This window comes from Mustela nigripes, chromosome 3 (genome assembly GCF_022355385.1).
Source record: "Mustela nigripes isolate SB6536 chromosome 3, MUSNIG.SB6536, whole genome shotgun sequence".
Lineage (NCBI taxonomy): Eukaryota > Metazoa > Chordata > Mammalia > Carnivora > Mustelidae > Mustela > Mustela nigripes.
In genome coordinates, this window is record NC_081559.1 from 166,927,751 (window position 1) to 166,955,362 (window position 27,612).

The following is a 27,612-nucleotide window of genomic DNA, read 5'->3' on the forward strand; positions in this document are numbered from 1 at the left end:
GAGTCTGAACGTGGACAGAGAAGAGCTCTTCTTTGCTTTCAGTGTTTCCTTCACCTCTCTGGAATGTTCTCATCTTTTTACCACAGAGAAGACAATCAGAAAATACCTATCTGACAAACATCCATTTTTCTCTCCTCTTCTCCTTCCCACAGATTTCCTAGGCCTGTGGACTTTCTTCCATTTGCCCCAAGTCTTATCTTCTCTTTACACTCATTTAATCCAGATAGAGCATGCCCTCCACACCATAGTGAATATCCTGAGTAAACTTTTTATAAACTAAAAGGGGAACAGAGGCTCTATGGAACCTGAACATTCTACTCTCATAGCAACAGGTTTTTTTTTTTTTATCTCAAAGGGCAGGAAGCATCTTATTTTTACTCCTTATAGTATCCAAACGTCTGCTGAGGTTAATGGACATTTTGGGTAAATGAGGGTGGAGTTCTTGTACCCAGAAAGGTGAAAGGAAAAGCATATTGATACTGTGTGTGATGGTCATACTTATCATTTGGACTCATTTTACCCATTCCCCACTATAGTCCCAAAGGGCTGATGAGTTAATCCTCGTGTGAAGAGCTCTCCATAAAGGAGTAAAACCTAGTTTATTTTCCAATATAATCTCCATGAAACAGTGATGTCAGAAGCTTTTAATAACTACTTGTATTGATGGGAAGTAGTGCCAGAAGTTTCGATAATGATAGAAGCCATCTTTAGGTACATTCGATAGAGCTCTTTTTTTCGAAAGTGGTAATAGAAAAATGAGAGCCAGTGATCTTAAGGGCATGACTGTTATGAACACGATATTAATTGTACTGAAACAGATAACAGTCTTCCTTATGTGCCCATTAACCTGCGGCCAATCCCAGGAGGACTGAAGGTGAATATGAAGAGAACTGCTGCTCTAGGCTTCACTAGCCAGAAGAAGAAAATGGGGAAGAAACCGGAAAAGGCCAAATCCCAGCCCAGGGAGCACATATGAGATACTCTGCACAGGACTTCCAGCACTGTTCTGGAGGATTGTGAGAGAGCCCAAGTCCTTAAACATCAGTGACAGGTTGGTGAACTTGGGGGAAGACAACATCAAATGTTACAGAGGCTTCTTACCTTTTTCTTCTTCTCGTCCCCTGTGTTGAGGCCTGGGAAAAGTGATGGACCCATGTTAGATCCCAATTGAAATGACTGTATCTATATAATTACTATTTAAAGTACTTTAATTTTTCATTTTATATTGCCGATTTAGCCTCATTCCTTAAGAATTTAAGTGTTGTTCATTTTATTATTATCATTATCATTATTATTATTATTATTATTATTATTACGTTGTAACCACCAAATCACTCCTGGGTCAGTGAGTTCTAAAGCTCATCTGGCTTCTGAATAAGAGACAGATACTGACACTACTACTTCTTAGAGCTCTTATCACAGTGATGCTAAAAATAGAAGTCTTGCTGTTCCCTCTGCCTAGAAACTCCTGTCCTGTTCTTGACTCATTTAACTTCTTATTCTACTTCCCCACTTCTCAAACCTAACACCCATACTAAAGTCAGATTTCATTATACTTTCTCACTGCATATTCTTCTTTTCTCACTTACAAATTGTCTTGATTTGTACTTATAAACTTGTGTTATTTGTTATTTTAAATATTTGAAACAATAGTTCATTCTTCAGAGAACCAAGGAGGAGAGGGATAAAGACCCTCACCATTGATGGCAGGTGGTGTCTAGGAACCTGGGGAGAACACAAAGAGAGGGTCCACCTCCAGCCATTGCGCATGTGCCTTTTGACGCTACATAGAGGGCCCCAGGTCTATGTCAGCACTTCTTTCCCATGACTCGGGGGGCCCATATTCATGATCATTGCTCTCCCATCCAACTACCAATTTGTTCTTCATCAATTTCTTTGGGTTCCTGTCTGAGACTCATCTCCAGAGAATTAAATTGGGGAGGGGAGGGCATTTCTAGTCAGTTGGGTAGGGACACATAATGGAAAAATGGTGGAAAATATATTATAAACCACTGAAGAATCACAGTGCTATAGAAAATGTGCTTCTGGAATTCCAAGTTGGATCACCAGATGTATACTTTTCTCTAAACACATGGTTGTGTGAATCAAAACTGGTAGTAGAAAAACGAGGGCCAGTGATCTTAAGAATATGCCTGTGATATGCAGCAGATTTGGAATTGAACCCTGGCCAACCTGATTCCAAGGTGCATGAGCCAGCTTCCTGTTGTATCAGCTGCCTGGTGTTCACAGCTCAGCCTCCAGGCTGACGTTAATGCAAACTGTATTTCTGATACCATGCTCAGGAGCTATAGTGAACTCCTTGCTATTTTTTTTTTTTAATAACCAAGCCTGTATTTCAGTGGTTTTTAGCATTCTGCCCTTTTTATTCTCCCCAGTACACCTGTGTGGTGGTCTGTTAAAACAGAGTGGCAGCTGAATGGGGAAGAACAAATTGTGTAATTTGAAAATGGCTTGCCCTTACTCCAAGCAGGTTCTGATACAGACTGCCGAGGGGGAAGCAAGCCCTCCCCACTTTTTAGAAATCTTTGACTTCAGAAGCAAGGTCACCGTGCTTTACTCCTCATTTGCTGAGCCCCCCTCATTATGCCAGTGTCTCTAGCACCAATGAACTTTTGCGTATCAGACATTTATTTCTGACCCTACTCCCCTGGGATGTGTTAGAGCTGTACATCCCACACTCTGCCTGCTTTTCTTCCAAAACTTTTGTGGGTTGCTTGCTTTTCATTCCTTTCCATCACCTTCCCCATACTCTGCCTAGACTCTCCCGTAACACTAGCATATCCTGGCACCATGCTTTCCTCACTAACTGAAATGTCTGCCAGGTGTTTACCATGAGTCATTGGCACATTGTGTAGATCCCCTTTCTCTTCATTTCTACTCAAATAAGCCCCAGAGGACATCTTGTGGGCTGCCTGGTCGCTGGGTCTCCATCATTCTAATCCTACCACCATTTGTCTGGGCCTCCCCACCACAGATATTCACACAATTATCCCTTGTTCTTTGTTGTTAACTTGAGCCTTCTTTTAATAGCTTCATCATGGATGAATGAGCTTTTAAAAAGAGAAATGTGTCTTCCTTACATACATTTTTATATGAATTCTTGTTTTATAGTCCCTGAATGGGTTGATTTGCTCTGGAAAACACAATAGAGCACAGATGTTTGGGCCAAGTGTGCTTGGTAAATGGTATTCTCTACAGAATGCTTTCAGGCATAGGTGTATTCACAACAAAAGATGGACATGTTTCCATTTTGGAAGGTTTTCATTTTTTCTCAGTCTTGTCAAAAACTGGATTCATAAACTGAATTGGTGGAATATTCATTTAAAAATATCACTAGTAAAATGTATGAGTCTCTATATTAAAGCTTATAAAACCACTTTCATAAAAACACTGAACCTTTTAAAGGCTGGTATCGCCAAATATTCTCCATGAGGTTAGGACCTGCTGGCTCATATTCTGTCCCAGAGGGATATTTATTGTTTTTGTCTCTGAGCCACTGAGAATGGTTGTGGTAAGGCACAGCCACTGGCATAGCATGGTGTGTTGTGGTGTTACTGGGTGGGACCTTTGTCAAATTCCTATTTGGTGGAATTCACAGAAAATAAAAACATTGTCCTTCTGTGAGTTTGCTTTTGAAAAATTTTCCTAGTAACTGTGGCCACAGCAATTACCTGAAACTAAATTGGTAACTGAGTTCCTTCTCCATCCTTTAAGTAGATATAGGCTAATAGTATACTCTGAGGGTTTTACAATTAGTTATTATAGTTTTTTTTATTTCTTTATCTTTCAATGATTTGGCTTATGAAGGGAAGTCCCACACAGCAGCTGATAATAAAAGGTAGAACATTTTCAGTCAGTACCAATAATCACTTATGTTTTCATGTAGAGGTTTTAAATAAATGAAGCTTTGGACTATCATTTTGCTGATAATACTGGATATCTATAGGTATATAAATAACAGATAGATAGATAGATAGATAGATAGATTCAAATTTCAGTAAAATGATAGGGTTAAAGACATTCATTTGATTGTGCTATTTCAGAGAAGTTCAGGATAAGGTCACATCTGAAAAGTGAACCTTCTCACATTCTAGAGAAAACGCCAGTTTGGAATTTCCATATTTAAGACACCCCCACCCCCACCAATAAAATATAGGTTATATGATTCTAAAGTTTTCAGCTAGAACGTTTTTCTTTCATGGCAGAAGAAAACTGCAAGTTATTGTAGCCCATGATGTGTATTTAAGGAGAATGTGGGGTAACATAATTTCAACTTATTTCTAGACTAAATTAATATGATTATATATTATTTCATACCACAAGAGAAAAATTATTTTCTTGTAAAAGTTGATTTCTCTCCCAAATGAACTGAACTGTGAGTTATTTTGATCAATATTTTCAACAAAAACCATTACTAGCCAGATATTTTAAGGAAATAGGTAGGTAAGTAGGTAAATAAGTAGGTAACTTGCAGGATATGTGCTGTGGGTTCATTGCCTGTTGGTTTGGATTTGGGGGGAAGGGAGAATCAACAGTAATTACTCATCTACACATCTCATCTAGAAGCATACAGCCATTAAAACATTTTAGGCTAAGCTGTATAGACAGATCGCCACTAAAAAGTAACTAAATATAGCTTCCCTCTTGAAGGAAAGAATTTTAAACTATAAGAAACTATAAGACCTGAATAGGTGAGGATGTTGTTGAAGAAAGACTCAAGAACTAAGATCTTAAATTAATAGTGAAGTATGTGCTCTAGAGGGCAGATGCAGGTGCCCTCCTACTAAGGCATATTCAAGAAATTCATCACATAAACTTACTCAAGATGAACTGAGGTGCTCTCCTTCAAATAGGTAAATGAGAGAATTAGAATTAAGAAGTGTGTTTTTGCTTACATTACTTGTTTAGTTTCTGCCAGCTAACCCAACAAGTGAATTGAAAGATTTGCCTCGGATGATGGAAAATTGAATCTGTAATATGTGATATCATAGTTCTTAGAAAAAAAAAAAAAAGTGTAGAGATCCCAGCCCACTGGAATTGGAATCTTAAGTACAACTACTTAAGACTGTGCTTACCAGAAAAAAAAGTGAATTGATGAGATACTTATGAATGGACGATGCCAGGCCCCTAAGGAGAGATATGCCTGCAGAGGGGCCAATGCTCCTCTAGCCAGTGTGAGGGGGGTCACTCCCCAGGAAGTGCCCTGTGAACCAGAAGAGGCTGACATTAATTTTCTGTATTGTGATCACTTGAGTAAGTTTTTTGTCCCTCTTTTTTGCCATATCAAAAACCAAATAGATGCTCTGCTAGTAAAACTGACTACATATAAATTATCAGATAATTAAAAATGTATTCAGCTAAAATAAAACAGTGAAGAACACATTGAATAAAATTACTTGTAGCAAATACTGATGGCTACTGTACTATATAATGTAGAGGGTTACTAAAAATATTAAGAAAGTCTCAAGAGTTTCAACAGACATGCACAAAATGTATAATAACTGATGTCTATTGAGAGAATGGAAATGTTGTCAACATTGGGAGTAACAGACATAAATGATTGTGCGATGCTATTTTCTGGTGAAAAATGAAGGAGATATTTTGGCTCCATCAATTGCAGCAGAGAAAAGTGGTGAATAAAAAATGATATTCTAGAAACCAATTTGTCAATTCTTGTCAAGAAAACTTATGTAGTAATTGCCTTTGGCCTGCTAATTTTATTTCTAGGAACGTACCTAAGAAAAGAAATAGTAATAAAGGCAAAAAAATATATATATATGCACAACCATAGTCCCTGAAACTCACAGATCTGTGGTCACCCAGGCTCTATCCCTACTAGCTCCATGGCTTTAGGAGTTACTGCTTTCTGAGTAAGCCTCAGTTTCCTTATCTGTAAAACATGATAAGGAGCTCTACCTCATTCAGTTATGAGTACTGAGATGGTGTATATCAACTGCTTAGTGCCCATGTGCTCAATAAATGACAGTGGTACAATATCACTAATGTATCTCCAGCTGCAGGGAAATGACTATTAAGTTTATTTGACAGATCAAATTGATGGAATAGCACATGCCTATTAACATTGTTGTTTATAAAGAATAGGAAATAATGTATAGTATTATTATATTAGAATGTTAAGTTAATAGAATATATCCAACTGCACAGAGAGGGTGATTTGTAATATTTAAATGAAAAGAAAAGGAAGGAGGGAAGGAAGGAAGAGCAAATGTAGGAAACTGAGTCTAGAAAAATGTCCTGGAGGGAAATATATCAAAATGTTAGTGGGGCGCCTGGGTGGCTCAGTGGGTTAAGTCTCTGCCTTCGGCTCGGGTCATCATCTCAGGGTCCTGGGATGGAGCCCCATATCAGGCTCTCTGCTTGGCAGGGAGCCTGCTTCCTCCTCTCTCTCTCTCTCTCTGCTTGTTTCTCTGTCTACTTGTGATCTCTGTCTGTCAAATAAATAGAATCTTTAAAAAAAAAAATGTTAGCAAGAGTTATTTGTGTTGGGATGAAGGTTATTTTCCCTCTATGTAGATGAACATTTATTGAATAGAAGAAGATTAATTTCTAAAATGACAGTGTGAGTTCCTCAGATCTGCTCCCCACTGAACAACCATGACTGATGGAAATGATAGAAAGAGAACCATTTAAAATTTCTGCAAATATTCCTGGGGGCATCAAGCTAATGAGAAAAATATTCAGGAAAATCTATTTGATCTCAGTAATACAGGAAGAGTCTGTGGGGCTTGAGCATGACTTGCTCCTTCCCTCCTCTGCCACAGCTCAATGTGATAGAAGGTTTAGTGTGGGTCAGTGTAGACAAGAACACACTTTCCTTGCTTCCTCTCTCCTTATCCCTCATGTCTCTCTTGATGGTGTTGGTATCTCAAGTGGGGCGAGGACCATAGCACATCTCCTCCCCATCAGCTTGGTGCTGCAGAGGCTGTATTCTGGTGAGTATGGCTAAGAGGATGGGGGGAGGGGGTTTCCTCTACACACTCCTGTCTCAAGAGGTTCCAGGTATTGAAGGCCAAGTATGGGGGCCCCAATTTACCTCACTTAAGCTCAGCTGTGGGGCAGAGGTTCCACTCTGGGAGAGCTGATGGGCTAAAAAGTTGAGAAGACAAAATGCTACTGTTCCTGTTGAATGACCTCCTCATAAAGCAGACTGTAACTCCAGCTCTGGGGTAGAAGCTCAGAGATTCTGCCCAAGGAGGCAAGAGCTAGATCATAATAATAAAGATCTCCCAAAGCTCTCCCTAAAGAAATGGTTTTCTATAGAATAAACAGCAGGGAAGTTCAGCCTAATGGCCCACTTGTAAACTATGGAGATTTTGGTGATAAGATCCAAGAGTGGGTTGGTAAGTCCATGACATCAACAGACTAAATCCTCAGCCACCTAGTTCAGAGAGAAGCCGAAGAAAAAGACAACTAAGAAGAGCTCTCCTGGGTTCCAGAACAAGCCTCAAAGCCTGGCCTCAAAATGTACTGCTTCAAAGACATCTGAATGTATCCAAAACAATAGGGCAATCATAGAGCAGTGTATGGAAGCCAACAGCTGGCTGTGTTACCAGAAGACACAAGAAGCTTAACCTGAGTCAGGTAATAATTAATGATGATGAGGATGTGAAGAAATTAGAACATTCATTCATTGCCATTAGGGATGGAAAATGATGGAAAATAGTCCAGTTCCTCAAAAGATCAAACACAGAGTTACCATGTTACTCAGCAATTCCACTCTTAGAGAGAATTCCTCCTCAGAGAAATGCAAACCTGTGTCCTCACAGAAACTTCTATGTGACTTTCCTGAGCAGCATTATTCACAATCGTCACAAAGTGGAAACAATCCCAAGTCCATCATCTAATAAATGATAGAACAAAATGTGTGTATGTGTGTGTATATATGCATGCATGCCTGTATGTTAATATATGATTCCATTTATGTGAAATGTCCACAAAAGGCAAATCTACTGAGACAGGAAGTAGGTTAATGGTTAGCAAAATGAGGAGTCACTGTTAATGTTTATGGGGTTTACTTTGGGGTATGAAGGTGTTCTAAATTTTATTGTGGTGATGGTTGTGCAACTCTGGAGATACTAAAAACTATTGGACTGTACCCTTTAAATGGGTGGACAGTATGGTATGTGAATAACATAGCAATAAAGCTGTTACATTTAAACAAACACATAAAGTGTATTAAATAAATATAACCCTATGACAAAATGTACGCAAATGCACAGACACACAATATCTTCTCTGTAGATAGACACTATTTCATAAGGCTCTTCTAATGTTTAATACCATAATTCTATGAGAATATTAAACTGAGAAAAAGATTTTTATAATGATAAATTGAATATAATCAGGTAGCAAATTATGAAGAGACCTTCCTTAAGAAGGAAGTAGTGAGATCTAGGTTTTTGCCATGTTTGGGGAAATACTATTCTGGGGAAGATAAAACTTGATAGAATCCTTAAGGGATGTGATATTTTATTAAGTAACAGGTCTCCCATGGATAAACGTGTTTTGCTTTAAAAGGGCCCTTTTTCTTAAGGAGCTGCTATTTTGTCAGGCAATGGTCAAGGTGGTTTATATACATTATATACATTAATTCTCACACAACAAATTCTACCAATGAGACTGTGAGAGCTTTGTAAAAAAGTAACTTTGTCACCTTTCATATAGGTAGGATATGGTGGAATAAAGACAGGAATGCTTATTACACCATTTTCTATTGATTATTGTGATTTAAAACTATGTGTGATGCTTCAAATTTTCTTAAAATGCTTTTGCACATCACTCGATTCAAAGTAAAGAAGGGAGAATTGAAATTCAAGAAGTCATGAATTCATGAATAAATCCTAAAGGTCCCAAGGAAAAGTTAAGGTTCTTCAAATATTAAGCCTTAAAATGTAGCACCTTAGGTCCCATTAACAACTTTTCCAAGTGAAAGTAATGCATTTTTTAGTTCTTCCTGGATAATATCATTAAACATTTTTATTGCTCATTCAATTCTTTATAAAACATGATTTCTTGAGGCCAGTCAATGGAAAAATCTTGGTCATATTTATGAAGAATCTTAAGGGATTGCTTCTCTCTCAAACTGGAATGTATAACATATCATGAGTAGTTTCTCAGCTCAATACATTATAGCAGTGTCCCTTCTGTAAATGAAATGTCTTAATAGAAACAGTACTCCAACACTGCACAACCCTTATGCTCTAGGTTAGATTTTAAAGGAAGAAAGCATCAGGCTAATGAAGATTTTTTTTAAAAAATTATTTAATTGTTTATTTTTGTACAGAAAAATTATTGTTTTTACCTAATGGAGAAGCAAACTGGCAACAAAATTTTGGTAAGATTTGTGTAATTCCAATTGTAAGTTAGGTCCCAAAGTAATAAATATATCGGTCATAACCTCCTGCTTGTGTGAGCCCCTTAGAATTCCTTCCATTGCAACTCCTGATGAGGTCATCCCTTTGCAAACATCATTTAACCAGCATATGGTGCTGGGATACCTTGGGTTTTATTCAGACAGTTTCAGATTTGGACAGGACCATGCCAATTAGAGGTGAGAGAAAGGGTGTTCTCCAATTAGAATTGCCAAGGCTTAAGCAGACTAGAACTTTATCTTTAGGGATTAATTAATTTAATGTGCTACAAATTTATAGAGTTGGATCCATTCACCCCTGCAGAACCCCAAATATTTCCCAGATAGGCCAAATGTCCAACATGTCTTTGAGAACAGACATGGATGTTACATGACAGCTGTTTATGTCTTCCGACTTAAGGGGGAGATCTTTTGGCTTTGCAATTTGGCAATGATATATACTCTTTGGCCAGCAGAGCAGATCTATCGGGGATTAAGATGAAAGGTAGAAAGAGTGAAAGGTAGATCATAGGGAGCAATCACAGGGTGATGATACATCAGAGCAGGAAATGCTTATTTAAATAAATGAGACACATTAATGGCTCAAACGTCATTTGTGGGAATCTCCAACCAAAAAGGATTTTAAACTCTAAGATAGATTGAGATAAAGGCACATGTGGCTTTAAAAAAAAAAAAATGCATGGTCACATAATTACAGTCTGAAACCTCTTATTTAAAAATATATATATATTAGCTAAGGAGGAGGACATTAATTAAGACTCCTCCCACACTAAAATAAATGCTATAGAAAAGCTTTAAGACCCCTGAGTTTCAGTTTCTTACCTATAAAAATCACAGTAAAAATACCTGCCAATTTGAACAGTGACCTCTAAGACTTTTTTTTTCCAAATTAGTTTCTATGATTCTAAATAAGATAGACTTATTGTAAGTTGAAGGTGTCACATTTAACAGAAGTTTACGAATTCTGTTAAGTAATGAAAAGACTTCAGTTACAAAGGAATGAATCTCTAAGGGTGAACGGACATGCAGTCTGACAGACACACATGTGTGTGGTGGGGGGAAGACTTCCCACAACCCTTAAGTCATACTGCCATTTTCCAAAGCAAATTCTAATTAAGAATTCACAAGCTTAGATGAACTTAAGAATCTGGGGAGCTTTAAAAAATTTTGATATCCAGGCACATCTCAGATCAATTAAATCAGGATCTCTGGTGATGGGATGTACCCTTGAATATTCTTTAGCACTCCTGAGGGGGTTCCATTGTGAGTCATGAGTACTGCTGCCTCGTGCCTTCACGTTGCAGAAAACGGAGACCCTCATAAGCTGAACGACTGAGTTTAGCTCAAGGAGTCCATGATGAAGCCAAGAAAAGAGATTCAGTTTCCCAACTCTTCATCCTGTTATCACCACTACATCCCATCTTTCTGTCTCTCCTCGCTTCACGTGGTCGCCTTCCACTGGCCTGTCTGTGGTCTTATTTTCAGATCCCCCATTCAGCACCTGCACACACTGTGAATCAAAGTTGTGAGCAGCCTCTCCCAGGGTAATTCTTGCATATCCCTTTCCTTCTTACAAGCGTTAATTTTCTAGGCTTGTTTACAAGTGACCCAAGTTCTTTCACCTTATTGATGAGAAAATTGAAGACCAGAGAAGTGACTAACCTATGGTCATTTAATCCGGCAAAAAGCAGAGTCCAGAACTGAAATTGCTTAACATTTCATTCAAATTCTTTCCAGTCTTTCAAGACTCCACCTTTCATGATGGGAGGGTCTTGAAGGAAAGACTAGTACCCTTCCTCAAGAAGCCAACGTGAATAAAATTTTCAATTGAAAAAAAAAAAAAAAAAAAAAAAAAAAAAAAGAAGCCAACACCTTTGTCCCAAGAGTAGAGAAGCTGAACGAGGACCAGGCAGGGGCTGCACTTAAAGTAACTATCTTTTTAGGTCAGAGAGCCCAAGGCACTGTTGCAGTGCAACTCATTAGTGCATACTGGCTCAGCTGGTGAGGCAGAGCAACTCAGCCCACAGTTTCCTCTGTGTGGGGTTCAGCCCAACCTTAGAGGCTCTGATTTGTCCTTGCTTTCCCTTATATCTATTCTCCCTTCTTAACTACTTGTCTTCTGGGTTTCAGGTTCCAGCATGAGACACAGAAACAAGAAACAATAGCATCAAGTAGACTATGCAACTGTCTCTGGCAATTGTGTAAATTTCAAGTCCCTATAAGGAGCGCTTTTTAAAAATAAACAGACACACGGACACAGACAGACACAGACATACACACACACACACACAGGGCCATGTGGGTGTCAAGTTTGCATTTTCCAATTTACTCAAATCTAACTAATAATACCCAAACTTTCCAGTAACATTTTTCTAATACCCCTTTGACCATTTTTCTGATTTGCCATGCCTTTGATTTCCATGATTTTTCCATCAAGGAAAAAGGATGTTTATTGCTAATGTTCTCATTTGCGCTGCTGTTTATTCTTTAAGACTTCAATCCTTGACTCTAGAATGCAACAATTCTTATATCTCTTCTTATCTATGTAATGACTAAGAGAGTTAGGAATGTAGTAGAAGCTCACTTAGTAACTGTTGAAATTAATAGATCCTTAGTGAAGGTCCACTGTTTATATGTTACTATGCTTTTTTAGTTGGAAAAAGTCTGGCAACATGCTTTCTTCCATAGGTTTTAAACAAAGCAATAGCATTAATTTTACTTTAAATAGCTAAATAAAAAGCAAATTTACTTTTCTATTTTGGCCATCTTCTTAACACCCAGAGACCTGGCTGATAATTTTGTTAACTAGTTGTAGAAAGACATTAACTAGTTGTAGAAAGACATTGCAAACTCTTAAGCACAGTATTTTTGAATAGGAATATTTTATACCTAATGACTGAACATTAGAGAATAGCTCTCTTTAAATAATTAGTTTTTTATTTTTAGAGCAATATCAATTATCAGCTTTCAAAAATGCACATTATGATAATACATTATATGGCATATGTCAGTTAGCTTTGCTTTTGAAGTCTAAAATGATAGACTTGATTTTTAAAGTCAAAACCTATAAACGACTGTCTCTTTACATTTAAAATCAGTGTTTGCAAATGCCTGTATAATTTTTCTGTGTATAGTTTTAAATAGAGAAATTATATGTTATTTTTTTTATATATAATTTTTTATTTTTTATAAACATATATTTTTATCCCCAGGGGTATAGGTCTGTGAATCACCAGGTTTACACACTTCACAGCACTCACCAAAGCACATACCCTCCCCATTCATCTATCATAACAGAGAAGTATATAAAATTTTAAAACTTGACCCTTGAAAAACAAAATAACTTCCCCTTAAAGGCATAATTTTTTTTAATTTTAGTATATGATTAAATAAATGAAGCCTCATTCCATATGTAAAGTTTTGCAGTATACACAATTTTTACTTCAAGGTATAAAATTATTACATTAAAGCATGATTTTTTAATACCCACATGATATTTTATATCATGAATATAACAAGTTTATCTCCTATCATGGGCAATCTGATTACAAGTAATGGTTCAGCAAACCCTCCTTGTTCATTAGTCTCTTTTCCCATAATTTTAATAATCATCACAGGATAAAAATTTTTTAAAGTGAAGGTACTTAAAATAAATGTGCATTTAAAAACTTTTGGTACATATTTTCTGCTTTTTCTTAGAAAGGACATACCAATTATATTTTTGTCAACAGTCTATCTTCCTTTTTTATTTTGCCAAGTGGATAAGCCCAAATTATACACTGTTGTTATTTTAATTTGCATTTCTTCAAACCTGCAGTTTCAAGGACAATAAATATTTTTATACCTTCAGCTAACTTGTGCTTTAATGAAAGATGCAATAGTTTTCATTAGACTTTATCAGCTTTCTTCTACGTACAACAAGTAAATAGTGAGAGCAAACATTTTCAGAAGAATAAAAAAGAGCATCATTTTGAAATGAAAAGAAGCCCAAGGAAGTAGGAAAATATCAGAACACTTATGCTTCCCCCACCCAAAATTATGGTGGACAAGGAGGAATGAGATTTGCCTAAAGTGGGGATTAAGTTGCTCTGGGTATCAAATGGAGAGTAAGACTGCACTAACAGCTTTGGCTGGAACTCTGCAAGTGTTAGATGCTGTAATTGACAAGGCACTAAGCCAAACATTTATACATCCAAGACTGATAGAGGATGTTACAGTAGAAACTGGAGAAGTCGGTCGATATTTTCACAATTTTGTTGAGCTCAAAATGAGATCCCTGAAGACAAAGATGATGATTAACATAACCCCATTATGATAAAAAGGGAGAAGGATGGCAGATTAACCAGAAATTATACATCGGTCTATTCTGATCTCATTTGGGAAAGAAATTGTACAAGCCTTTTGAGCGATCCAATAAAGCTATACTTAGCAAGTCTATGGTTTGATGGAGACCAGCCCCATGCTCTCATTCCTCGGCTCATCAGAATCCTTTGAGGCTATCATTACTTTGAAGGTGCTAAGCTATTTTCAGAAAAGAGGAAGCATGGAGTGTGTGTTCTTACTGCTGAGTGGAACTCAACTTGTTTGTGTGGGTTTGGAGCAGATACCGTCTACTGAGAGGAGACTGCATTGTAATCATGTACAAGCTGCGAAGGACGTGGGTTCTTCAGAAGTGGTTTGTATGAGAAAATTCTTTTCGACTCTCTAAAATTCTGGTGAGAAAAATCTCCCAGCCAAAGGAATTGACCTTCTATAAAAAAAAAAAAAAAAAAAAAGAACTTGAGAACACGGCAGTTTTAAAAAGAGTGGGCTAATTCAGCAGATGGGCAAGGTGGTTTGTGGGCAGTCTAATCTACAGTTTCTCCAATATCTCTGGGGACCCCTGAGAGGCAGAGTAGTCTTGAGACTTGATTATTGCCGAAACTTCAAAGCAGGGGAAGGAAAACACGAGAGGGGAGGATTTAAATAGCAGAAGAGAGACAACATATAACAATAACTCTCACAGGAAGGCTTCCAAGAACAGTGATCGCCTACCCACTCTTCAATCTCAAGTCTGAGACTTTCTTACATCTGAGGTCCCCTGGGCACACAAAACTGGGCAGAAAATTTCTGAACAATTAGTTGCTTAACATTTCTTTCCTGACATGCAAGGAAATAGCCAGACAACAACCTATCAATTACTGCTTTAAACCTGGCTAGAAAAAAAGGAGCGCAATACATGTCATTAGCTCTCAAGTATGCAAGTCAACAGAGGGAAGTCCTTTTGTGTAAAAGAAAAGAATGTTGATAATCTGAAGATAGTGGGTGCACCCCCACTGTTCCATGGACCTAGGCTTGGCCAATCTAGCAGATCTCTCAGAAACAAACAAAACAAAACAAAACAAAAACACTTCATTATCTGGGAATTGATCTGGATTGCATCTATTATAGATTTTCTGTCCTAGTTTAGATATAATTTCCCGTAATCCAAAGGGTTGTGAAACTGAATAGCTATAAAACATTTACGAGTACTTTGAATAATCCATCCTGCCTGGGAAAGTGTTTCCTGCCTTTGGTTGAATCTCTGAAACTGATCAGGGCATCCTTGGACACAGGGTCGACAAGACCCCAAGTTGCACCTACATGTCCGGATGGGTGCCCCAAACTTATATTTATTTTCAGAAACTAGGGATAATAAGTTTCCATTTTATGAAGCCACAATCCCACTTGTGGGAGATCACTGAGATCAAATGTACTGGCCCTGAACAAGCTTTGGCAAGCCTCTGGGAAGAACATGTCTTTTCTTTGCTAGTTGAGTATGTTTCCAAGATAATTCCTTAGTTCAAACGGGGTCATTCAACCATAACTCTTCAAGGTAATTTCTTTTAATAACCCAAATTTACCTTTTACCTGGATATGCCCAGCTACTAGTTCCTCAGATAATTTAAATATTGTATAATGGATAAAATAAAGAAATTATGGTCACTGTGCACAATCTCACATCAACACCCTTTGTGAGAGGGTCGTGATAGTCAAGAGGTGACATAGTAGGTAAAAAATGGGAGAAGAGGATTTCTCAATATTGCTCTACTCCCCAGTAAATCAATAATGAAAGACTTTACGGTCAATTCAGAAGCAGAAAAGCATAGTTCCACAAGTAAGAATGTTTCTGTAATTAGGCAAATCCGGCAACTGTGCATGTTTAATTACCACAAATATTCTACCCCATCTCAGCATGGAGAATTGGTTTTCCTATCTTCATACTTTCACATGACATCTCTTCCTATGCTATGTCTTAAACTAAACAGTTTCTCATTAGATTGCCATGTGTGTTTCTTACAACACAACTGAATTATAACCAGTTAGAGGGCAAGCACAAGTTCTCAGAGAGCCTGCAACAGTGTTCTCTGCAAATGGCAAACTTTCATTGAAAAATTTTTGCTATCTCACTGTTACAATTTTATGGATATCAAATGGCTCACCCTGTTCTGGCACACATTTGAATATTTTCCATCTTAAACACATTTTCCATCCCAAACACCAGTTACACCACTTGATTTCCTAACAACAAGGACTTCATTTCTTTAGGTTTGGAAGCTTCTTGATCTTTAACCATGTCCCTTTAAAAATGCAAATTTCACCTGGACAGGGTAAACTCAAGGTCTCCTCCTATGGCAATGTGTGTCTGCTCTCTCGAGGTATCGCTCTTTTTCAGCTCTTTGCTTTCTAGTACTTTCTTCATCTATTATCTGGAAAAGAGATGCAGAAGATGATATAGATATTTTATTTTCCCTTGAAAGCAACTTAAAATTCATTGCCAGTTTGTTTGAGTCCATTAAGTCAAAGAATTAATTCTAACTCTTCTTGAAATTTTTGACTTGTAACTTTGACAGAGGCACATACGTGTTACTTAAAAAAAACAAATTCTACTTGGTCTTGTCTAAGTCCAGAGTCATTTCACTTAGGCCCAGGGTTGCTTATTTGCCTAGCTAGCTTAAATAGTGAGTAGCCGAAACGTTCCTTCCTTAAAGGCGTCACCACTTGAACAAACTTGGTGTACCTTTTTGGTATTTAGGGGTTGGGAGAGAAGCATTAATTTTTATAAAACAAGGAAGAACCAAAGATTCAACAAAGTTGTTATGGTCTATTATGTATAAATATTCAGACTTTGAAAGAAAAGAGAAAATTTCACAATTTTCAAAAATTTAACTCCAACTGTTGTAATCCACAAGGGAAATGTCAGGATTGCATCAGATGAGGAGACCTGTTTCTAATTGAGAAAACTCTGCCCTCATCACCAGCCCTGCTGTCTGCGGATTAAGCCTTTTAAAGTTTGGGGAAATTCACTCCCTCGCTCCTCACATCTTTTTATGAAGTCTTTAAATGTTCTCCACTCCTTTCTGGCTCTTTCAAGAATAATTAGTACCCTCATCAATTTCCCTGCCCTTGCCCGTTTGACAAACAAGTGCCATTTGAGTGAAATGTTTGCATTCTTCACCGAGCAGAATTTGGGGGCAGTTTCTAATTCTATAGATTTCACAGCAGTGATGCTCCCAAGAGAGTCATAAATGAAGCTGTGGTAATTCAAGCAGTTTTTTGACGACCAACAGTGTTGTGTTACATCTCTGCATTGGCCTTTCATTTCAGTGATTAACAGGTGTGGTGCAGGAAGCCTTTGGTTTCAACTCTGCCTAATTCAACAGCCTGTTCCTGCTTTGCTACTAAGTCTAAGAAACAATCTCGGGCTTCTAGAAGGGTGACTCGACTTCTGTATTTAGATTATATCAGGAATAATTCAGCTAGAAAAATCAACACAGAGAACCAAGTTGGCACAATTTCTTGACCCTTTGTGTTTGCAACTGTATAAGTAAAATAACTTCTTTCCAACTATGTGTCTAAAAAATCTTTTTCTATCAGAACAACATAATAGATTATGGTTGTTAATTAATAAGACCATCGTGAATCATGAGTCTAAGGATAAGCCATTTTCTTGGATTTCTTCTTTTTTCTCCAAGTGCCTACATTTATGCAATATCATTCCAGACACTTCTTATTTTGAATGATGATCAGAAAGGAGTGTAAGGATTAACAATAATAATTCACATTACTGTTTGTTTTCCATAACAACCATTGGTTGGGGGGCTAACAGAGAGTCTGTGAGGGGATAAGACAACTCCATTCACAGGTTTTCCTACCAGTATCGATGTCACGCATCAACAATGTGTGAAGCATCTCCTGTCTGTGGAGTATTTCAGTTGGCTCTGGGTGAATTACCCATTGTTTTTGCCTTTTTGAGAATGACACATGAAAGAAAGTGTAGTACAAATAGCTAAATGGGTCGGGAAATTACAAATAAAGGGAATGGGATTTGGGAGCTGAAACTGTCAGGAAAGGTTTTTTGACTTTGAAGAAAGTGAAAGGAAAGCCATTGAAGGCAAGTGAACAGCAGCAAGAAGGTTCAAGTCTGTGCGGCACACATCTAAGGCTGAGAAGCAGGACATCATGCAAGTGGCTCTGGAACCTGCTAGAGTTTCTGACTACCTGAATCAGAGGCCTGATGCCAAGAAAGCTTTCGTGTCCATCATTAAGGCAATGTGGTTTACACTTGATGGTATCAGTCTCAGCTCCCTTATGGAAGAGCAATTGGAGATACACAATCAACTATTAGTAAGAATATGAATAATCAAGGAAGTGCTGAAAATATACTAATTTGGGTTCATTTCCCTGGAATTGACATTAATTAAAATAGACTGCAATTAATGAATTAGCTTGAGTTCTAAGTAACTTCAAATATTATTTCCAAAGTCATTCCAACTACCCATGTTTCCAAATGATTCACTTTAAATAATTAGGAGGCAAAATTATTACCCGAGTTGTGATCGAATCCAGACATCTAAGACAGGAAACCTACAGAGCAGGTTATTAACATATTCCTTATCAAGACACTTAAGACCCTGGAAAAATGAGGGCTTCTTATTCACAAGTTTATGGATTTCACTGGAACCAAGGATGACCTTGTAATCCCGTCAGTCAGTCTTCAGAGACATCTCACCAACAATATAAGTGTTGGAAAGGAGAGTTGTCATTATAAGATCTGGACTTAGAGCAGGGATTTATGATCAGTACAGTGTTCATGATATGCATTGCAGTGTGAATTAGGCTTTGATAAAGTTTGACGTTCACTGGAGGATATTTTAAAGGCAAAACTTGGCTTTAGTTTTAGTCAATTGTTTCTTCGTTATCTAAAACAGAAGAAAGCATTTATCAAGGCATCAATCAAAGTTTCAGATGTCTCAGAATGTAAAATTATTTAAGGGGACTCAAGGGAGCTGTTGCAAACTGTCTACCTAAAATGACTTCAATGTTATTTTTAATTTTAATGTGAATACTAAAGTTATCTGATTATAGCAACTTTGTGTTATACTTACACAAGAACAGATTCATGACCCTGCTTTCAAGCTGAGTTTAAACCTTAGAGAGACTCCAAAGTATAAATAAAACATTGTAATCAATACCACCCTTTTGACAAAACTCTGGGAAATAAATTAGAAATTCCATTCTTCTAAGATGAAACATAAACTAACAAGATTTTCTAAATGTAGTTTACATGATGTATTTTGGCTGCATCTTTGGTGTTGTTTTCAGAACATAGAAATTATAACTATAGCATTCTGAATTAAGAACACTGAATACTTTGAGACTACTAGGCATACTTCCATGGGCTACTACTACCTTTTATGCATTACTTTCATGTGGATTCATTCCTTTTATAAATATTTATTTAGTACCAATTACGCATCAAAGACCATGATAGAGGCTAGAACACAAAAAGAAATGGAAGAGAAATCTAATTTTGCAACTATCCATTCTCCCATTATCTCAAGGAATTCCTTCCAAGATTATATAGAGTGTTTGGCCTGTGATTTGTTTGTTTGTTTTCCCACATAATCCAAAGAAAGTTTCAGTTACATGTATGGATGGTTAATCTACGTTGATTATTAGCAGAAAGTTAGAAATAACCAATACATCTCCCTATCCTTTTAGGATTGGTGTTGCAAGTAGCGTGCTTTAGTGAATTATTGATCTTTAAGGGGGTAAAGGTCTTAAAAATAGTTTCTAACTCAAGAAAAAGATCGTACCAGACCTCAGGATGTCATAAAAGAAAGTACAGAGCTTATAAAGAGAATGAAGGGGCTGAAGTAAGGCAATTTTTATCTTGATTCCAGGAATCAAAAGGAAGAAGACAAAGAATGCAGATAAGGATACGCATGTGGCCAACGTTGAAGCCACTCATCTTGTAAGAGTTTATAAAATCCTATAGAGAAATGGTGTGAGCATATGTGTGAATTAATCATGTTAGAATCTTTGTCAGCCACATTGCATGTGGACAGAAAAGCCAATCCAAATGAAACCGACAAAGGAGAAGGGAAGCCAGTATTGCCAAAATTCCTACATGTGGTTAGCAAGGCATGGATATCACCTTTTATGACAAAGGTGGATTATGTTGTAAATACTATCCACCAAGTATGGAAGACAAAAATGAACCAACAGAAGTACTTAAAATGACCCCCACCATGGCTGCCTATGAAAACTGCAGATGTGTGATGGTCAGACGACAAATGAAGACAAGCGAGATAGGAAATGTGGCCCTGGGGGAAACAGCAAACATTATGTTTATCCATATGATGATAGGTTTTCAGGCTGTGAAACATGTGGGCAAAACATCTGAAAGCTTAAAGTGCAGGTCTGGACAGGAGGAGTAGTAAGGTTGGCTTAGACAGGTAGATCTGGGAATGATCTGCAAAGGAGGCTGTTGTGGCTGGGAGAGTACAGGGGTCTGCCAGCGAGAGGGAGGCCTGGGCGCCACGTAACCCAGGCGCAGAGCCAAGTTGGAGCGGGTCCCAGACACAGACAGAGGAAGGCTGAGGTGGGAGTGTAGAGGGTACCTAACTGGCGTCTGGAGTTTCAAGATTCTCTATCTGTACTAATCCTGCCTCTCTCTATAGTTAGAGGGTTTGTAATTCAGAAGCTTAAAACTAGCAAAGTAAAAAATCTAAAAGCAAAAAGAAGAAAAATGCTTGCAAAAATGGAGACAAGCAAATATAATGGTGATATTGTCATATTGTCATGAAGCAAACACAATGAGGATGGGCAAATGGAATGACCACTACATACATGCATTTAGGGGACTTCATCTGTTTTTTTTTTGTTTGTTTGTTTTTGTTTTGTTTTTGTGTTTTTTTGGTATTTTGCTTACAATGTCTTACTGTGCCACTTAAAATGTGTGTTTGATTCAGGTTTTAGTTGTATTTGTTTTCGTTGTCATTATGGTTTGGTATCATGGATCAGTACTTGGGAATCGAATTCCTCCACTCTGTGCAGAGCACCTTGCTGCTTTCCTGGTAGTGCAGATTACTCTGAGGGGTTGGTAGTCTGGCTGAGATAAAGAAACACTGAGCGGGGGTCAGAAATATACATAGCTGAGGACTAAACTGTGAGTTACAAGTCAGTTGCGGTTACAGAGCTGCACAATGGGCAGGATCCACAGGCTACAGAAATACAAGGGTCTGAGCAGGGATTTGAACGATGGGTAGGGTTTGACCAGACAGGAAAAGGAGAAAGGCATTATTGGCATGAAAAATGGCACAAAGATGGGATCAAACATGGCCTATTTGTGGTTTGGTAGGGTAACCAGGCTCTCAAACATAAACAAGGTATGTTTGAAAGTTGTGGGAACTAACATTTTCCAGATGAAGGAGAACTTGGAGAGCTGGAATGAGGGATGCAGATTTTAAGCTACATGTAGGTGACTTGCCTTTGTACTGGGAGGATGAGGTCAGATTGAGGCTGCTCAGGTTCCTGATTTACAGGTCCCACGCAGCCTGGAAGAGATGAAAGCCGGCAGGCGCCCCTTCCCACACCGCAGCTGATGACGAGCCCGCTGTGTCCAAACTCCAGTCACTACAGTGGAAATGTTCCCCTGCACGAGCAGCTAACAGCTGCCCCCAGCGCTGACCACCAACCTGTGCCTCTTCCTATCCTCCGAAAGGCTGTTGGCTGTGCTTACAACACTCAAAGCAAAGCCTGTGCTTAAGACTTGGCAACTGTAGGGTCTGTGTTGCACGAGAGCTAGAAACTTAGTTCTTAGCACAGAATGCTGCACAGGGTAAATGGCAAAAAATGGACCATGTGGATTCTTCTTTCCCTGAAGCCCACACACCCTAATTTCTCCACCCCACCTCGGATTTTCTTTCCATGATTTAAATGCTGTTACATACTTTTATTTTTTAAAAACCGCTTCTGGCTACGATCAGCCGAGGTGGTTTACTGAGAGCGACTCCCTGAGCCCCAGCAGGGCATCACCTGGGAACTTGTTAGAAAAGTACATTCCTTGTCCCCACCCCAGGCCCGCTTAATCAGAAATTCAGTGAGTGGGGCCCAGCCACCTGTGTTTTAAAGAGCCAGCCAGGTGATTCTTATGCATGGCAAAGTAGAGCATCACTTCTCTGCAAGATGCGTATCACCCAGGGCCTTTAAGGTCTATTCCTAACCTACTTCTCCAGCCACGTTCCATCCGGGCCTGCAACCCACCCCCCAGCCCAAGTGCAAGTGTATTGCAGACACCTGCACCATTTCCAGCCTCCTAACCACACCAAACTCTTTCACAGATGCTGGAGATCACGTCCCTTGGTGGGGTAACCCCCTACTTCTCAAGTTCACCCTCAACCTCCTCTGGCTGGGGCCAGCGGTTACTCTCTCCTACAGTCCCAAAGCCCTGGCTAACCCTGCTAATCATCACAAAGAACTGAAGGCTCTGTTTATGTGTCTGTCTAGGTTAAGGACAAATCTTGCATTTAGCATTGAATACTTACCCATGTGGGAGAGTCAGGATGCTGATCTACCTCTCCGAGTTCTGCTGACCAACTGGTGTTCTTGGGCACAAGGCTCAGTCCTCTGCTGCCCTGCTCTGATTATTTCTGCATCTGTGAAATAAAGGAGCAGATTAAATCATCCCCAGGACAGTTAACATTAGAAATCTGCATTTCCAACCAGCAGCTGGGGGACTGGCATGCACTCTCTAGTTTGAAAAAGACTGCCGATGGACTCCCCGCCTAAAAACATGAGAAAGCCCCCAGCTATGTATTTAGGAAAATTTTAATCTTCCTTTACTCTCGCCACTAAATTCCTTTGGGACCAGCACTCTGTAGAGTAAGCCAGCCCAGGGTATCCTCCCGGCTGTCAGCTGAGAGCTCAAAAGGTCTCCTCTCTCGGTCTTTGGAGGCCTAGCAGAGACCTAGTCTGGAAGCTCCTTAAAGTCATCAGTAACTTGGAGAAACAGCTGAAGTATGGCCTGGGCAGGAAGGGAGAAATTAAAACTAATAAAAAATATGTTGGACACATTTCTGTTTGTTTGACTAAACAAATTAAAAAACTGATTTCATAAATCAATAATCATATATTCAAATAATCAAAATCGTTCCCAGTTAAAATGGCAGAGCCTCTCCAGCCCCAAGAGCCCATGAGCCAGTCCCCTGCTCCAGTTTTTGCAAAATGGTAAACACCCAGGAATGCATATGTAGGGACTCTCAGCGGGTTCTTTTTCTTATCAGCAGCGTCTGCCTCAGTGGCAGAGACAGACCACCCACAGCATCTCGAAGATGCAGTTCGCTACCAGCAATGATTTGGTTAACCTTTGATTAAACATAGGAATGTAAAGCATGGAGAGGTCTGGAGCCCGACACAACCCTTTGACACGGCGCTGTCTGTCATTAACGATCATCCGCCATGAGAGGTTCAGCTTTGAAAACGAAATGAGACGACTCCAGTCTTCAGCCCTAACCCTGCCCTACTGGCCAGCTGAACCCTGCTGTGTTTGGAGACTTCCTGATTTACGGCTTTGCCTTTTAACTATGTTCAGGCGAATGGGAGCTGGGGGGCAGGGTAAAAGAGCCCAGGGATCAAGTGAGTACAAACAAGGCATCTCAACTACCATCAAGGGAAGCGACTTTCTGCTCCGAAAAGTCACCAGGTCAAAAGAGCTTTATTCCCACTGTTGATTTAATCTTGCTCCCTTTCTTTCTCTCTCTCTCTCTCTCTCTCTTTTTTTTTTTTTTTCTTTTTCAAGCTAGGTGTAAGAATTTCCTTGCTGGGACATCATGCAAGAAGTATTTAGTATCCTTTTTCACTTCCTTTTAAAAACAACAGCAATAATGTTAGAGTTCCCTGGAGTCCCTCCTGTGTCTCAAAGGTTCTTTTCCTGTTAACAATAAATCAGCGTAGCCGAAGGCTCCACAGTTTATTCCGCATAGAGTGTGGTGTTCAGAGCGGGCTGCAATACATGTGGAAATGCTTGTTGAATGAACAAATGACCGCATCTGCCTCTTGGTTCCATAGCTGTAGCTTGTCCTAAAAGCCAGTTCTAGACAACAGTAAAATCACAGGCAGTTGACCCAGACCTCTTCCTGTTAACAGCTGACATTATTCTTAGGTTCACTTCTCTCTCTCTCTTTCTTTTCTCTCTCTCTCTCTCTCTCTTTTTTTTTTTTTTAGCTCTTGAGTCTATGCCTGTTCCTGGATCCCCCCCACCCATCCCAGCTTTTTGGCTAATTGGACTTGGGAATCACTCTCAGCCCTTGCTTTGGCGGACGCCTGGAATCGCAATGTCAAGAGATTCCTACTTTCTGTCTGCCCCTTGTGGGATCCTTCAGGGAGGCCTACATTTTCCATCTACCCAGGTGAGAAGTGCTAGAACGAACTGAATTTTCTTTGGATCCTTCTCATATACAGAGATGTTTAGCATAATTCAGTCATTTTTATTCTGCTCACCAATGTGATGACATCATATCACTGCCAGGCAAAGACTTTTCAAGTGTAATAACCTCCGTAAAATTTGTTCCAGGTAAAGGAATAGCACATTACCGCTGTAGTTACTACATCAGCATTACTTTGGGAACTAGGAGACTATTAAAGATTAAATCAACCAACCATTGTGCTGGGCAATTTTATTTTATTTATGAATAGACATACCATTTAGCATGAAACAGACACTGTTTTAGCTACTTCATAAGTATTAACTTATTTAGTTTTCAAAACAATATGAGAGATAGGTACTCTGATTAGCTCTGTTTCAAACTGAGGAAAGTGAGACACAGGGAGCTAAGTGACTTACCCAAGGTCATTCAGGTAATGAATGGCAAAGTTGGGATTTGAATCCAGCCAACCCCAGCTGCAAAACCTGTGCTCAGGGCCATTTTACTGTGCTGACTGATCACTTACCTCCATCTGGGATTTCTCAAAGAAACTTAAGCTACAGATATATGATAATTCAATGATATCATTACATTATCATTAATCATAAAATGGGATAAATAGTTTTATTAATGATAATGGATTAACAATAAGAAGATTAAAAAGATTCTATTATTTGAGGGTATGATCCATGTTCTGTTATGTATTATACCAGTTTTGATATTCATGTTAAAATGAGATTGCTGATATTTTTGCTATAATATATAAACACTGTAACATCGGTATTTCTTTTTGATTTTCATATATAAAAATATATCTAACAGAACATTTGCCATTTTCAAGTGCACAATTCAGTGGCGCTAATTACCTTTGTAATGTGTATAACCATCACTTTATCTCTAAAATTTTTCATTATGCCAAACAGATACTCTATACCTGTACTGCAGTAATTCCCCATTACCCCTTCTGTAACAACAACAACAACTACTACTACTACTACTACTTCTTCTTCTTCTTCTTCTTCTTCTTCTTTTAAGATTTTATTTGTCAGAGAGGGAGAGAGCACAAGCATGGGGAGCAGAGGCAGAAGGAGAAGCAGGTTCCTTGCTGAAGGGAGCCCAATTCAGAACTCAACCCCAGGATCCCAGGATCATGACCTGAGCCAAAGGCAGACATTTAATTGACTGAGCCACCCAGGAGTCCCTGTAACTTCCAATATACTTTCTGTCTCAGTGAAATTGACCCTTCTAGATATTTCATGGAGGTGGAATCCTTTTGTGTCCTTTTGTGCCTGGTTTATTGCAGTCAGCATATTTTCAAAGTTCATCCACAAGGTAGAAGAACTTTATTCATTCCATGACTGAACTAATATTCCATTGTATGGTTATACCATGTTTTTGTCTATCCATTCTTCTGTTGATGCCATTTAGAATGTTCTGGGCACTTTTTCACTATTGTCAGTAAACACTGATGTTCATGTTTCTGCTGGAGTCCCTGTTTTTAATTCTTTTAGAATAGCTGAGTCATAGGGTGGTTCCGTTTAATTTTTTGAGGAACTGCTAACTGTTTTCAATATCTGATGCTCAATTTACATCCTTATCACTGACACACACAGGTTCCAGTTTCTCTATATCTTCAGCAACACTGGTTATTTTCTGGGTTTTGTTTGTTAATAATAGCCATCCTAGTAGGTGTGAAGTGCTATCTCACTAATATCCAGTTTCCTTTTTTATTCTTGCAAACTAAAGACTTGAAGGGTCATACGACTAGCTGTAGCTAGTAGAGCCTGAGCAGACCTGATGGATGTCACTTATAGGCCAAACATAAAAGAGTGGCATTGGGATTTTATGGCTCTCTTCTGCTTTGGCACCCCATGATATGGTGGGTTGTAGATGGGGCAGAAGTATGGTGCCCAGCCTGTGTCCTTGAGTGACAATGTGGAGCAAAGACCCTCCCTTAGGTGGCCTGTGATGGACAGGTAGCATGTGTAACAAATCATCTTTTGATGTGAGAAGTCATAGGATTTGGCACATAGCACAGTTACTTTCAGAGTGTGGTCCCTGGACCAAGAACATTAGATTCATCAAGGAACTTACTAGAAATACAAATTCTCAAGTCCCACTCCAGAATATTCTGTCCAAATCTTAGAGCGGGGAGACAGCAGTCTGTATACTAAAACCTCTCCAGGATATTCTTATGCAAGATAAAGCTTGAATACTACTGCTGTAGCATAATTTAGCCTATCCTGTCTCATACTCGGTGATTTTTTTTTTTTAACTTGCTGAATAATGAAGTATAGTCTTTGTATAAGAAATGGTAAAAGTAAAACTGTAACTGCACATTTTCATCATGATCTTCTTTACCATTTCTACTACTACCACCTTACTTAGACTGTATTGAGTTTGGCTGCGGTATAGGACATGTGAAGAGGAATGATGGGAAAGAAGATGGTGAATAAAGGTTTGGGCCACGCCAAGCATGATGCATGCACAGTCACTGCTCACCAAGGGAGGATTCTCTTCCACCGGCCTTCAGCTCTTTGATACTTCTCCATTGGACAAATGCAGAAACCCCCTCACTCTTTCTTCTGTGTTCAGTGTTTCTCCACTCTAGTCCCCCTACGTGAAGTTTGCATTAACCTTTCTGAAGTTTGGCTCTGATTACATCATTACTCTTTTTAACAGCTTGATTGTGATGTAATTCATCTCTAGGAACTTGGATTTAAGGGAAGGTTTCCACATTACGAGGACTGATAAGAATGGTTCACTGTGGCTAAACTGTTTGCACAAAGAATGGGCTTTATGCTCAACTCCTGCTTTCCTTTTGGGATTCTGAAATGTTCATCCATTCTAGGCAGAGTGCCTGGGTGACCAGTCTCCAGTAGAAACCTGAGTCTCTGATGAGCTTCCCTGCTAAAGATCTTTCCACATGTGTCATCACAGCATCCAGCTAGAGGAATTATGGATCCTGCGTGACTCCACTGGGAAAGGACTCTTGGAAACTTGCACCTGCTTTCCTCTGCACCTCTTCTCATTCACCTTTTGTTTTTGCTGACTTTACTTCGTCACCTCGTACTGAACTATAAATCACAACTCTATGCTGTGTTTGTTGCGTTGCCCTGGTGAATTGTGGAACTGAGGGCAGTTTTGAGGGTCCCCAACAGAACCTCCAAATGTTAGCTTCCCCTAATTTCTAACTGATTGCTCTGTTGTTTTTTGAGGATGCCTTCAGGCATAAATTGCTCCATAGATTCACCCAACTTTTTGGCCTCACCTGCCTGGAGTAGGTCTCCTGTTGCACTGATCGGAGAAAGGGGTGGGACTGGGTCGTGGTTAAGATACTATAAACTCTTACTGTTCTTAAGAGCTAGTAGATTTTCTTGAATAAGTATTTTCCCATTTAAAATTTCCAGAGACAAGTGGTTGCTTTTAAATTATTATTTATAATTGAAATGGTTACTTCACTGGGGAAAT

The 27,612-nt window shown here is 38.9% G+C and overlaps 1 long non-coding RNA gene across 2 annotated transcripts; it reads right to left on the bottom strand.

Moving 5' to 3' along the window:
• On the bottom strand, positions 1–22,370 carry LOC132013232 (uncharacterized). Of its 2 annotated transcripts, XR_009402931.1 has the most exons (4): positions 22,264–22,370; positions 16,033–16,140; positions 1,102–1,133; positions 1–73 (listed from the first exon to the last, which is right to left on the bottom strand). It is a non-coding gene; the product is annotated as an uncharacterized LOC132013232 (long non-coding RNA). The 2 variants fall into 2 exon arrangements; XR_009402932.1 differs by lacking the exons at positions 1–73; positions 1,102–1,133 and adding an exon at positions 5,139–5,224.
• Positions 22,371–27,612: the final 5,242 nt, after the last annotated feature.